We start from the raw sequence: 14615 nt of genomic DNA, 5'->3' as shown, positions 1-14615 counted from the left end.
CCGTTTTCAACAGGAAAAACTGGGTGTAAACAAAAGCGATTGAAGTTCATAGTTCTTCAGCGCAACGGCACGTTTTTAGCCAAGGAAAAGAAGACAGAAAAGAAGAAGGACGAACAAGGACGAATACTACAATACCAACTAGCCCAAGAACTAACTCTACTGAAAAACAAAAGCCTTCCGCTCAACGTGCAAAATATGCAGTTAATTTTAACACGTGTTGTTTCCTTCAGAAGCCAGCGGGTGAGGTAGTAGCCTTCCTTTATTATTCAGTGGAGTGGAAAGCTTAGGAAGTTGGTACATAAATGTAAGCATAAAACCAGCGCATGAACGCAGACACAGTAGAGACGCGCTGGACTTCATTTATTATCCATATATACCTGTAAACAACCTCTGGGAAACAGCGACTTCGCCTTGATAGGGGTTTAGTCGCTCCTTCAAGCTCATATTGATCTATACGTGGCTCCGCTTGACTTTGCCCTGAATTGAGTAAATAAGGTAAATAAACAGAATCGCAGTGAAGGGAGTGGTGCCTAACTGGGATTCTATAATATGGCACGAACACATTGCGCAGACCATAACTGTTGCGTCCACTCGAGGAAACAGGTATCGCCTTCTGATTTCCATTAGCCAATTGATGTTAGTGCAGAAAAATATTTTTTTTATTTATCTCGAAGGAATGTGCCTGCCGTTCTTCTTGAGGCCACAGCCACAGAGGCCTCATTTGCGGAGGTCTCTGCATTAGCCCGTTTCACCAACATATGGCGGCGAATGAAAAACCCGAGGTTCAGACAGACATTCCTCGCATGAGGTTAAGATAGCGTGAGGAATCAGCAGCAGGATTTTAGTGCTTTGGGAGTACAAGGAGCACGTGTAAATACTTGAGGTGACTGCCACCGAGGGAAAATCGTCAAGTAAGGGAGCAGGACAAAGGCAGTAGCAGAGTTGAGAGCATGGCCAACGTAGGCTTGAAGTTGCCCTCTGCGCCATCCTGACAGCAAGAGATCAAGCTGTTGGGCTGAGCGTATGTACATCTATATATGCATAGGTATGCACGCCATTGTTCTTAGATATACTAATGACAATCACTGTCAAACGTCAGTCACCGATAATACAATCTCAAATCTCAGGGACAGTTTGTCGTCCGCAATGTAGCCGTTATTCTCCAAATATTGCGCCGAAAAATAACTTAAATCAAAGCGCCATGTCTTATCAGGAAGCCTGCTATGTTCCTTCGAGGTCCTTATTGTGCTCCGTCCGTTTTCGAGCAGAAATGTCAAGTTCACCCCCCTGGTTGGGTGAATCATACTGCATCGCACTGCCTTCGGCGACCGCTTATCGCCCGGTATCACTGCTTGCCTTCGCAGAAAGAAGCTGAAATTCAAAGTCAAGCCAGTGTGCGCGTCGTTGAGTCTTGCGTTGGCGCACACTTCGTACTCCCCAAGAGTCCCGAATTCTTTCATATCCTCCTTGAAACCCTCTTCAATGGCTTGTTCCTTCGTGGAAGTCCATCCGTCCAAGGCCCACTTGACGGGACGGGTCGTATGCTGTGCGTTTGCCGGGACGCTCCTGAAAACTCTTCCGCCATTCTGCATGGCCTCCGCGTTGACGCTCATTTCAGCCTGAACAGCAGTTTCTCAGCACTTGATGAAGCACGTTGGCTGGAGTTTGGATCGTGCAGAAGAGAATAGTAGATTGAGCTTCAGGTATCATTGACAACTTCGGTGGCTTGCTTGGAATGGGGGACCTGTGATCGATATTTAAAAGCAATAAAGTTTTACTTGTTTCACATACAAAGGATTCAGATAACATTGCTATGTTCGCAGCCAAAGGGCTAGTCTAAATTCTAATTCAACAATCACCAATGTGTCAATCGCACAGCCAAAAGCGGACAATCAAATATACTATAGGCAATATCGAAAAAATTCAGACAAAAAGAACATATCCTAACCTCCATGAACAAAAACTGGATTGTTCATATCTGGCGCCCTGTAACTGAACCGGTACATTAGTTAATGGGAGGTTATAGCCAGTACCGGGCGGATCGTCCGCACGTCCCAACTCTACCTAAGTAAAATAAAAACCGAGGATTTTCCCACCTAGCTTTTATTTTATGATGCCCACATCCAGGAATACATTAATTCCGCTTGTCCCCACAATGCGCCAGTTAGGTGAACGCCGGTCCGTTCGGAAGGGTCGCGATTGTTTTTATCCAAGCATATGCGTCCCTTCCTTCCTGTGTGGCGAAACTCTTAGTAGTTGCACCATTGAGAGAATCAGGTGCCTACACTACGCATAGTAGTCAAGTGCAGCGAATGATAGGCCCCGAAATTAAAAAGACAGGAAGATGCATTAGGCACGCGTAACGCCAGTCCACTGCCCAATGCCGACGGCCGAGCTGTGATCGTTTGACTCGATAAAAATATAACATGAATAGCAAAAAGTACCATTGACATAATATGTTTGGTGAATCCTTTTGAATACAAAAGAACATACGATACAGTTCACATTGGTACATAGCCCGAAAAGCAAAAAAATATTAACTATAAAACATTTGTAATCTGCAGATTGGACACAGAAAATCACGGTTTGGTTTATGGTTTATGTGAGGTTAACATCCCAAAGCGACTCAGGCTATGAGGGATGCCGTAGTGAAGGGCTCCGGAAATTTCGACCACCTGAGGTTATTTGACGTGCACTGACATCGCACAGTACACGGGCCTCTTGAACTGCGCCTCTATCGAAATGCCACCGCCGCGGCCGGGATCGAACCCACATCTTTCGAGTCAATAGCCCAGGGGCATAACCACAGAGCCACCGCGGCCACCATAAATCGTCGCTTGAAAGAAGAAATTAGATATAGAAAGTGCACGTTGCTTAGAACGTGTGGTGGCTCGCTTATAGCCTATTTTGGAGTTTATACCTGGAGAGGATATTCATAACCACGGCGTTGAAGACTTTCAGAACTCCTAATTTGTAAACGAGTAAACAAGAATTTGTCAGGGACACCTAATTACCTAACGTGCTTGCAAGCCTAGAGCATTACAAGCTGTGTTACCGTTGCCGGAAGTGCTGCAAATTCCGGTCTCATGATGTCGCCTCTCTCCAGCCCGTTGGAATATCCGCGCTGGTGATGTCGCTGGCTTACAGCCAATGCGAATTGTCTGCTCAGGTGACCTCTGATATACTCAGCTAATAGGTGCATTTTTTGACCGACGGTACATTTTTTTGTCCACAATGAGATACTTACTGACATCGCGATTAAAATTAATCACGATACCGAATAATTACAGCGCGACCACAAAATCCTCTGCCCTCTGATTTCGACTAATATCTGTTCATAAATCACTCATTGAGGATGTCAATTTTGTACGCACATCACGCAGCCTGAAGTATGATTTTGCTGTAAACTGCCAAAAGTATAAACACATAGGCCCAAAACTGTATGCCTGGTTTCCAGTCTACGCAGTACAAAGAAACGAGATTTCAACTGAACAAACACACGCCTAAAAGAAACCGCACGCCTTAAAGAAAGAAAGATGAGGTTAGAGTAAAATAGCCAGCTTTTAAGAGAGCGTGTCATAAGCCTTTTCCTCTTTATTTGGATATAAAAGAAACTGACTGCGATTTAAAAAATTCTGATTTTTTCCTGCCGGCTGGAACTTACGGGAGAAAGACGAGTGAAGACGAAACTTACGAAAAAAGACGAAAGTAGCAGTACAATATGTGTGCCCACTTAGCAATTGTTTGGGAAACACCACTGTTTTCTCTTGTGCAGGGCCCGGAAATATTCATATAAGACAATAAAAGGGGAGTGAGGGGCTCATTAGAAATGAAGGATGCCAACGTTGACCGGAACCGAATTGCAAAGGAGAATTTTTTAAAAAGTAATTTGAGGGCTTAGTGAAAGGGATAATGCTAGTGTTGTTATTTCCTCGCAAATATATAATTGATAAATAAGATGTCGGCGATAAGATACGAGCCCAGGACCTCCGAATTTTGTGTTCGGTCCTATATCTACCGAGCTACGGCTGTACAATCTTCTACTTATTGCGGTATTTATGTTGTTGCAACTTAACCTTGAAAGTTTTCACCAGCGCCACCCTTGCCATAGCGGCGGACGGAACACTCATTACCGCAAGTAGCCACGTAGGAATGTGATCGAACAGAGAGGCCGGAAGCTGCGCGAAAATCCTCTTAGGCTACCTATGGCGTCAAGACTGCCAGAATTAAGTCATTCAATAATCTATTGATAACACAAGGGAAGAAAAAGGAGGGGCTTGCTATTGCATACTTATAAAGGAAGCGAGGTCATCGAAACCGAGAACCATAATGATGTTTTTCTTTACAATATTTGTCATTTTGTGAATGGGATATTGACACGTGTCATTTATATTTATCGGGCGACCACATTTCGCCGCATAACAAGTGTTATCGCACAGCGTGGGACGCGCCTGCATCTATCCTAAGTTTCTGGCAAGTCATCGATGCTTCTGTTCGCTGTCTGTTGTAGACGAACCTTATGTTATCTGATTTCATCGCCTGACGCGAATGGTGTAGAAATTTGTGGAATGCACGCGGGTCCCAACGATTAGTCTGCAACGTTCGACGACTGCTATATAACAGCCGACGCGCTTGACCCGCTGATCAGATTTTCGACGATCGCCGACCGTGCTCGCCGCTATAGATTGTTGGCCTGTTCCGTTTCTATTTGTATCAGTGCATATTGGTGACTCGTTTGCGCATATTTTGCTTTTTTTTTGAAATTACAGTACTGTTCGTGACCGCCAGTGTTCTTATGTAAATGTGGTCTGGTGTACCAATAAATTTTCTTTATACCGTTGTGCTGTAAGTGTAGCCTCTTTTGTGGCCACAGGTTCGCCCAATAAAAGTTAGTTTTGTCTTTCACAGTATTGCTACTGTGTTCTTCAACGTCACCACCACGTGACAATATTAAACATGTAATTGCCTCATCGCTGAAAATAATTGATTACAAAGCAGAACAAAAACAATCACATGTCCCCGAGAGGTCCGAACCCACGACCTCTGAATTTCGCGCCCGGTGCTCTACCAATGGAGCTACGGGGATGGCTGCCCAATGCTGTGTGTTCGGGGCTATTCGGAGGCCGCAAGTCGGATTTCACCGGTGGCACGTTGGTTTTTGTTCTCCTTTCTGATTTGTTATTTTTGAGCGAGAAAATGGTTACACTCTATTAATCAATTGATTAAGCTCACAAATTATAAAAAAAGAGAAACCTTCGCCTATGCTCATCCGTTTCGTTGACTGTTGACTTCCATCGTAGGAGAATATGAAGCCACTTAATATGTTCACGTATGTTTTCAGTGTCGTAGATTGGCAGTAAACTAAAACAACTTTTTTCCGCTTTATCCTACCCTCTGCAATTTCGCTAACAAGAATGCCTGTTGAAGAAATTCTTAAGAAAATGTTTAATGCCTGCAAAGCTCTACTTCCGTGTTGCTAATGAAATCTGGCCTCATCTACAATGGCGGTAGTATGCATCACCCTACAAAAAAAGTACGTCTTAAAATCGTCTCACCTTTTTGCGTTCACCACGTCGTGTTGCAGATGGCTTCTTTCGAATAAAACGTCTATAGCTCCAGACTTTGCGAGGCCCAGCGCAGTACTCTGTAGCGCCGTTGAATTGATGGAACGTGAAGGAATTCTCCGCTGTGTTCATAAACGCAACCCAGTGGACTCCAATGATAAGCTTCCATTGTGTCGGCCAGGCTACAATCGGTCAAATAAGAGCGTCAAATAAGATCTTTGTCCTTCTGCCCCTGCAGTATTGATAAATGTCGTGCGTTGTGTTAATGACGAGAACAAAAAATATGATTCACTTTGTTATCATTATCATTGCCGCCTCCTGAATATGGCGGCTACTTCCTGCGTAAATTTGATAGAACCACATGAGGTAAACTTACATAGAAAAACTTTCCGGAAAATGATTGCAGGAAATATATTGCTAATGCACAGTCTCCACTCACTAAATGCTTCAAGCGATGTAAGCACATACAATGTCCAGGAGTGGGCAATCGGGTGTAGTTTTGGTGATACATAAATTTTATAAACAAAAACTATGCAAGAGATAGGGCTGGTGCATTGCGGGGAGTTTTTTTTCCAAAAGTCTGTCAATACTTTGACAAAAAACGTACACCAGTTTTCAATAATACTAAGATAATCGGTAGTGGTAACAACAAAATGGCACGTTAAATGTTAGAGGCCTCGTTCATAAAAGATATCGCTCATAAAAATGCGTCAGCGAGCCTTCGATTCACTTGCAATAGAAGAAACTGAAGTTTCTAGGTTTGGTAAGGCAGTGACATCTTGGTGCGCGTGCGTGTTGTTGTTGAGGAAGGAGGGAGGCGTTGTGTCATAATACAGTTGCAAATCCATGCTCCTCCTGTCCGGTTCTTTCCTGTGCCCTGTCCCATGCGTCATTTTTTTTTTAGAAATCAATCTATAAATGTTCCAGACGTCTACAGACAGTACGTTGATTTATATGCTTGCATTTATGAGTGCGCTGTTATGAATTGTGATTTTTAATTTTCAAATTATTTTGAGTGATTAGAACATTCATAACGCTAGATACGACGTACAACGACATACCTATTATGCTTGGAGGTGATACAGCATGTGCCGAATGTAGAATCGCTCTTAATGCAGTGTAATACAAGAAACTGGCCGCTTTTAAGCCGTTTTCTGTGCAACAATTTATGATTTGTGTTTTTTAGCCCCCAATTTAGAGTCCAGCTGTACGATTCCGCAAACTAATTATAGTTCTTCAATCACAACTCTCTTGCCTGTTCAGTTTCCTTTCAAACAAGATCAAAATCGCCATGAAGTTGTGCCGAAAGTCTCTTAAGGTGTGACGCCCCATGGAATACATTACCCCGAATGATGATCGAATAAACAGGACACTTGCATTTAGGGAGGACAACACTCATTTAATTTCTTCTAGAGTTTGAGCAATTACATTAGCACGTAGACCTAATAGGGGTGCAGGTCCTCTTGAAATGAATGACATTACCTCTCGACAGCTAGTCGCAATCAGAAGCCATCAACGAACTATTTTCTCAGGCCTTTGATAAACAAAAGGCACCGTTTGGTGAACAAGTGCTGCTAGAGACCGAATGATTCCTAAAATTAGTGATGAAATAACTAAAAAATAGCCAGGTAAATCTGCAATGGAGCAAGTGTTGGAGCACTGTGGACAAAAATTTGGAAATAATCAATATGAAATGTAATATCAAGTGTAATCGAGCGCGCATGAAAAGATCGCTGCCAAGTCATATAGATGACGCCAGCCAGTTCTGAAGCAAAATAACCGAAGATAAAAATTTGAACTGATACTTTCAGCATTTCTTCAGCTGCATGGACAAGGTACCGGTACATAAACCTTTCGTGATTCTGGAGTAAAGAATGAAAAGAAATTATAGACGAGGGTGGATATCACAGTAACAAAATCTGGAGGGTAACTCGGCACCAGATATCAGATTGTATTATGAACTGAACTGCGTAATAAAGATTTGCTCTCAGCCTACCGTGTCCTTTCAAATGCCATCGTTTCAGAATGAAACAGCTGTTTGTAATTTACCCAACGGCTGCAATGTTGCGAATGTCACCACTATTCACAATGAGATAAATGTAAAGCGCTTGTTGACAGACCACCACACCCATGAAAGTTTTGCTTAAAATTATATTGTGCAAAATAGATTCATGAATGACCTGATCATCCTCATCGACTCCAGTTCTATTAGTATTTTTTGTATTTTTATTTTGAGACAGCATTTGACAGCTTTGCACACAATTCTAACTTATCAGAGTTAGGTGCTCTCGAAACTAATAACTCTGCTGAGGCACGACAACCGTCTACTCAGCTAATAGAAATGAGCTTGCGGTTCTTGGCCCCATGTGTTCTGTGTGCGCTTTTCTGATCACGTGTTTCTTAATAATGAATTCTGGATCTGCATCTCGCCTTTCATTTGGTGTTTGTTAGTGACACAGGGGAACTTATTTGTTTGACATTATGTTGATGCTGTTGATTCTTGATTTAATCCAAGACTCACCGAACAGCCGTAGTTCAATGACTCCTTCAGAGGCTCAACTGACGGTACGCTCTGCGGTCTTTCTTTCGCAAGCCTATCGACGACGAGGTGCAGTGAATAGGGGACGTGGATAAGAGATTCCACTACGAGAATTGCTGAGTCACTCAGGAGATGACCTGCAAAGCATGGTAAATGAGTTAGAGAGGCAGAGGAGAACGGTAGGTTTTAAAATTAACATGCAAAAAACCAAAGTAATGTCAGCAGTCTCGCAAAGAAACAGCAGTTCAAAATTAGAACCCAGGGGCTGGAAGTGGTAAGTGAATACGTCTATTTATGGCAGGTGTTGGTCATTGATCTGGATCATGAGAGAGAAATAACTAGAAGAAGAATCGTTTCGCTTCGTTTATGGGTGTTTAACGTCCCAAAGCTACTCAGATTATAAGGGACGCTGTAGTGAAGGGCTCCGGAAACTTCAACAACATGAGGTTCTTTAACGTGCTCTGACATTGCACAGTACATGGGCGGCTACAAATTTGCCTCCATCAAAATTCGACCGCCGCGGACGGGATCGAGCCCGCGTATTTCGTTCGGGTCAACAGCGGAGCGCCGTAACCACTGAGCTACCATGGCGACGAGAATAAAAAACGCTTGGAGCGCGAATGGCATATGGCATACGGCATGTTCTCTCAGATCATGAATGGCAGTTTTCCAATATCCCTCAAGAGCAAAGTTTGCAAGAGCTGTATCTTACCGGTACTCGCCTACGGAGCCGAAATGCTCTGGCTAACGAAAAGGATTCAGCTTAACTTAAGGACACCGAAGCGAGCGCTGGAAAGAGAAATGAAAAGTGTAACCCTAAGAGACCGAAAGCGGACAGAATGGGTGAGAGAACAAACGCGGGTTAATGAGATTCTAGTCGAAATCAAGAGGTTGAAATGGCTTGGAGGGGGCATGTAATTCGAAGGTAAGATAGCCGCTGCTCCTTCAGGGCAACGGAGCGGTTTCCAAGAGAAGGCAAGCGTAGCAGGGGGCGGCAGAAGGTTAGGTGGGCGGATGAGATTAGGAAGTTTGCAGGCATAATATTGGCGCATCTGGCAAAGGACAAGAGACATGGGAGAGGCCTTTGCCATGCAGTGGGTGTAGTTAGGCTGATGATGATTATGATGAGAGGTGGCCTGCTAGATCACATGAGTTGATTAATCTTCATTTTTCGCCATGAATGTATGTGTCAATGAGTGGGTGTGCTGGTCTGAAAGATCCTCAGACAACTCAGCGGTCAAATCAGAAGCAGTCTCTCGTGATTCCCAATTGTGTCTTCAGGCATGCTGCAGTGAATGTGCACAAAGTGTGCCAATGCTGCACGGTTACCAGTAGGCGCTTGTTCAACTGCATTCTAGATAAGTAATCGCACTGGAAGGAAGATTTGGCGAATTTTTATTAGTTCTACTTTGCCACTTATTTCATTTATGAGGAAATCAGGCATGCGAAAGTTCTGGAGTGTGATATAAAATGTCGCTACTCAATGCCTCATTTCTATCTCTTGTGCATACTCCTGGTCTGCTTTTTCTCAGTTCCTCGTGCTTCCACCTGTCTTTTGTTTTTCTGAAGGTTAGGTGTGCCATGGTATTTTTTGCGTTCAACTTACGAAAGTGTCTGGCTGCTCCGTTAGCTGTGTGACTGTTGCTTTATAGCCTTGCTTGCCAAGCACTGTTGATTATTTTAGCCGTTATAAACCAAATATCTCTCCAAAAAGCTCACAGTCGATAATACGGTGCGGTGGGAGAAATCAGCGTTGTTAATTATGGTTGTATTATGGCGATGGAAAGAACAGCGGACAACGCTGCGCCTACACGCTGCGCACTACGAATGTCTTTTGATCACGCTTTTACCTGGGTGGCAAGAAAGAGACGTTAGAGTCGTCCTAGAATGCATTACGGAAGACTAGCGTTTCTTTCCATCTCGAGAGCACATTTCACTTCTGCAATGACCGTCTTCCCGTAACAAGGATACGTTTCTTCGTAGCTTATTCTGAAAATAAAAATCGGCAACGGTGAAACTCTGTGAAAACTAGTTAATAGCGCGTTAGCTCCGTGGTTAAGATTTTTTTGGTTTTAACTGCATTAAGTGGTTACCAATAAATAATTGAGGTCTCCAACTAGTACATTGCACACTTGGCCTAAGCTTTCCAATGAAATATGGCTGCGTACTAGAGTGCAAAGTATAGATTTAGGAAAATTAGCTAATAATGGGAAAGAATTCGGGTCGCTAACAATCAGAGTGCATTTGCACTCAACGTAAGCTTTCCAACGGTATATGACTCGATGCTATAGTGCAAAGTTTGGCTTTAACTGCAATTAAGCAAGTAATGCTGATTAATTCGCGTTGCTGTCACGTTCGCGCACCTGTCGCGATGACCTCAGTGCGTGCGAGCACAGCGATTTCAGCCTCAGAGGAGATGCCTTCGACTCAGCGTGGCAAGCTCAGCCACTCGTACGAACACTCGTACAGTGATCTCCTATACAAGGCGACACATAAAAAGTAACACAAGATAGACTACTATACAACCGAAGGCCTTAAACCTAAAGTGCACTAAAGCAAGGCAAAATCGTCCCCATTGGACAGGCGTGGAGAGTGGTTTCTAGAAAATTTGAGTCTCTTCTTTCCAACCCAGCATGTGACATCTGTGCCCGCGATGAGACCATTTCTCATATTCTTTCTGAATGCCCAACGTACAGTTCTGAAACGCCGTGCGCTGGAACACATCAATTCACTTCCGCTAACGGAGTTCAAGATTTTTGGACACTGGCCGCGGCGATCAACGGCGGTGAGGGCCTGCTCGGGCCTCCTGCTGTTCTTAAAACTGTCGGCCCTGCACGACAAGCTGTGACCTTGCCGAAGCCTTTTCGCCTTCTGCTTTTTCTTATCATTTCTTTTTCTCCCTCACCTTTACAGCGCCCCCCCCCCCCCCCCAATGCTGGGTAGCTAACTGGTTTTATCTATTAACCTCTTCCCGCCTTTCCTCCTCCTGCTCCTCGCTCTTCGTCGGCCATGAGTGATATTTTCTCCCAACTGCTCAAATGATATATGGCGTGCGCGGATGTGATTCGTTTAGCGCCGCGCAGGCGAGCTAAATGGAGAGGGCATTTCTTCTGCGCCGCGCCGGCTTTTCGAATGTGCGCCCAATTTTGTAACAGCCGCTAAAGTAACAAGCGCTAACTAGCGAAGTGCATTTACACTCGACCAAAGCTTTCCAGCGGTATATGACTCGATGCTATAGCGCAGTTCGTTTTGAATTGTGATTAAATTTATAACGTTAATATTCTGGCCAGGAATTATCGCCATAAATGCATATTTAACAAATGGTCCAAACTTATGGATGATCACGTGACATATACTACGCTCAGACACATAGCTAGACAGTAGCGTAAGCGACCACGTCCCGGCCACTTTGTCCTTGGCAGATCTTGAATGTCAAAGTACTGGCATGAGCCGTTTTCAGATACCCAGTCGAGTAGAGCTGACGCTCTAAAATCAAGTACTGCGTGGCTTCTCAGAAGTGATGGCGTCAGTTGAGTAGAAGGGAGTGGATGGGGACAGGGTAGGGCCCTTTGGAGGGTACAGGTGGAAGGTTGGTATTGGGTATGCTTCTGAAGGGAGAGATGGCTGGAGGGGAAAAGGGATGGGTAGTAGGTGGAGCCATTTTGCAGGATAGTGGTGGGAGCTTGGTTGTGGGGGGGCGGGGGGGGGGGGGGCGGTTTGGGAGCACATGGAGGGTGACTTCCATTCTTTGGAGCTGGGCAAGGTTCTGGATGGAGGAGATTGGCGGGGAACAAAGGCGAATATATAGCGAGAAGAGGCCTTCTGACGTGTGGCGACGACATCACACTACACGAGACGGACAGTGTTTGGGAGCTTAAGCCTACTAATGATGACGCCTTACAACTGCCACAATATGAAAGATGTCGCTTAGCTTAGCTTAGCTTGATATCCTGCTAAGGATATGTAGACGAAAGACTAAAGCATGAAGATCTGTAACCCCAAGCATTCGAACAAAGTAATCAACAAGCACAAGAAAGCGTAAAGAATCACAACACGGAGACACTCGAAAGTAGGCTAAAGAATGGGGATATCATGAAATTCATGAAGAGGAAACTAGCCAAAGGCAAAAAATATGATTTACGCGCTAAGCGACAAGGAAGCCGGTGTAATAACCATGATGGACAACAGAGTAAACAGTCTTAGATGAAGTGGACACCCCGCCCATAGCAGAAAAAAAAAGGCATTTTAGAGAGCCTAACAATGGTTAGAGATGACGATCCTCGGGCATCCTTTTGGAGCCGTTCTTTAATTGTAAGTGAAAGCTATGACGCCTACAGCACTTTAGCGGGATAAGACAGAACTTACGGCGTAAATAATCGTAACAGAACCTATTTTTCCACATTATTACGCTCTCAGTAATCTCCCGCACATGTTAAAGGCAGCAGCTGCTCGTTGCTCCGCCTAACTTTAGCTCCGAAACTATTTCCAATTGAAATAATGGGCGTCTACGGAAACGACGAAAATTTAAACCTCGTGTGTGGGGTAAAAAGAAAATTTTGAAGAATCCGCCGCTCCCAGTGCCTTTTTTTTGCCGGCTGCAAGAACAGCAGGTATTTCACTTTCCATTATTCAATGAGACGTTTATGTAAACAAAAAGAAAAAGAGAAATACGATGGGCGTGACAGGAGGGATGAGCACAGAAGAGAAGATGTAGCGCTTGCCTCACGATCAAAGAAATGAGGAGATGTTCGGATCAGCACTGGTCCACAAATCTTCCGGTGCACAGGCCACTTTGACCCGACTGCCGAGGTCCATGGGCGCACCAAACGGCATTGGCAGGGGGGGGGGGGGGGGGGGCGAGGGGGGGGGAGGGGAGGTTGCGTGCTCACCGTGTCTCGGATTGCTCGGGTCGCTTAGGGTCTGGCCAGTAGGATCAGTTCGTCGTGTCTTGTGGTAAGGGCTGTGGCGAGCGGCGAAGTCTCTTCTGGACAGGCGGGCTGGGGCACAGCCGGGCGGTTCGGACCAGGAGCTCAATGCCGAAGACTATGGCAGACGCAGCACGCCGAAGCTCCAGGACCAGCATGGCGACGATTAGCCTGCATCTCAAACCTTCTTCTCTTCTGTTCGATTACGTGTATAAATATGTCTATGGCTCTATGATCATATTAGCTGGCGACTTCAATTTTCCGCTTGTTAACTGGAATACTTTATGTTCAACTGATGCAACAAGTAATGCCATGTATGATATCCTGTTTACTTTAGAACTTGTACAAATTGTTAGTGAGCATACTCCTGCGCAAGGAACATCCAATTCTATACTAGACTTGGTGTTTGTTAGTAACCACTTTAGAATTGATGATTGTAAAGTTGAAGTGTCAAAAGGAATTTCTGACCATGAAACGGTACTATGTACGCTGAACTTGCCAAACTTGGATCGCCAGCGGGGCCCGACGAAATATGTGCGCGCATTTAACAGAGTGAACGATGCGGCTGTTGTGGCTTATGCATGAATTTAATGATTTTTATGATTTGTATGTTCAGAGCACTACCACTGCTGACGCCTTGTGGGTAGAATTTAAAGAGCATGTGATGCACTGCATCACAAATTTCATCCCTTTGAGAAAGAAGGCAACATGCAAGCACAATCCGTGGATTACTCGAGAAATAATCCACATGAAACGAAAAAATAATAGGTTAAGGCAACGGAATAGGCAACGAGGAAACTTAGAACTAAAGGTCGACATAACTTCGCTAACAAAACAATTAAAGAATAAAGTACTCGAAGCTAGAAAACGATTTTGTTGCACTACACTTAACAACTTCATTAAAAATTCCTCGGAAAAGTTCTGGAGGTATGTAAACAGAAAGAATGTTGCTGCTAGTTCGCCTACAGGTAGGAAGCAGCAAGCTGATCTATTTAACAATTGCTTCCAATCGATCTTCACCATCGACAATGGTGTTTTAGGAACATTAGCGTGCCATAGTAATGAGCAACACAACTTTCTGGCGCTCCGGCCACAAGGGTACCTGGGATGATTTCTCTGTTGTTGAACCTTGATGAAAGAAGAGTTGTGGTCCTGATGGAATTCCGAACTGCTTTCTTAGGCGTTATGCCGAACCAATCAGTGATTATCTCTATCTCATATTTTCTAAGTCACTTCAGGACAGCTGTCTGCCCGCTGAATGGAAGATAGCCAAAATTCTCCCCATTCAGAAATCAGGCGACGTAACGTCCCCGTCCAGTTACAGGCCCTATATCTCTCACATGTACCTGCTGCAAAATTCTTGAGCACATCTTATTAAAATTTCGTAAAGAAAATACTCACTCAAAACTTCATTCACCAAAACCAGCATGGCTTCAAAGCAGGTTTGTCCACTGTTACAAAACTGGCCAAAATTTTTCATGACCTTGAACAGGGAATCAATGACGAATGTCAAACTGATATAACTTTTCCCCGATTACTCAAAGGCTTTCGATCGTGTGGCACATGCTAAACTGAATTTCAAACTAA

General features: G+C 44.3%; 1 long non-coding RNA gene across 1 annotated transcript; it reads right to left on the bottom strand.

Annotated features, from left to right (window-relative positions):
* Positions 1–225: 225 nt before the first annotated feature.
* On the bottom strand, positions 226–5711 carry LOC144105209 (uncharacterized). Its single transcript, XR_013308722.1, has 2 exons — positions 5556–5711; positions 226–1744 (listed from the first exon to the last, which is right to left on the bottom strand). It is a non-coding gene; the product is annotated as an uncharacterized LOC144105209 (long non-coding RNA).
* Positions 5712–14615: the final 8904 nt, after the last annotated feature.

Source organism: Amblyomma americanum, chromosome 9, assembly GCF_052857255.1.
Source record: "Amblyomma americanum isolate KBUSLIRL-KWMA chromosome 9, ASM5285725v1, whole genome shotgun sequence".
Lineage (NCBI taxonomy): Eukaryota > Metazoa > Arthropoda > Arachnida > Ixodida > Ixodidae > Amblyomma > Amblyomma americanum.
The sequence above is the reverse complement of the archived record's forward strand: the minus strand, read 5'-3'. Positions and strand labels throughout refer to the sequence as shown.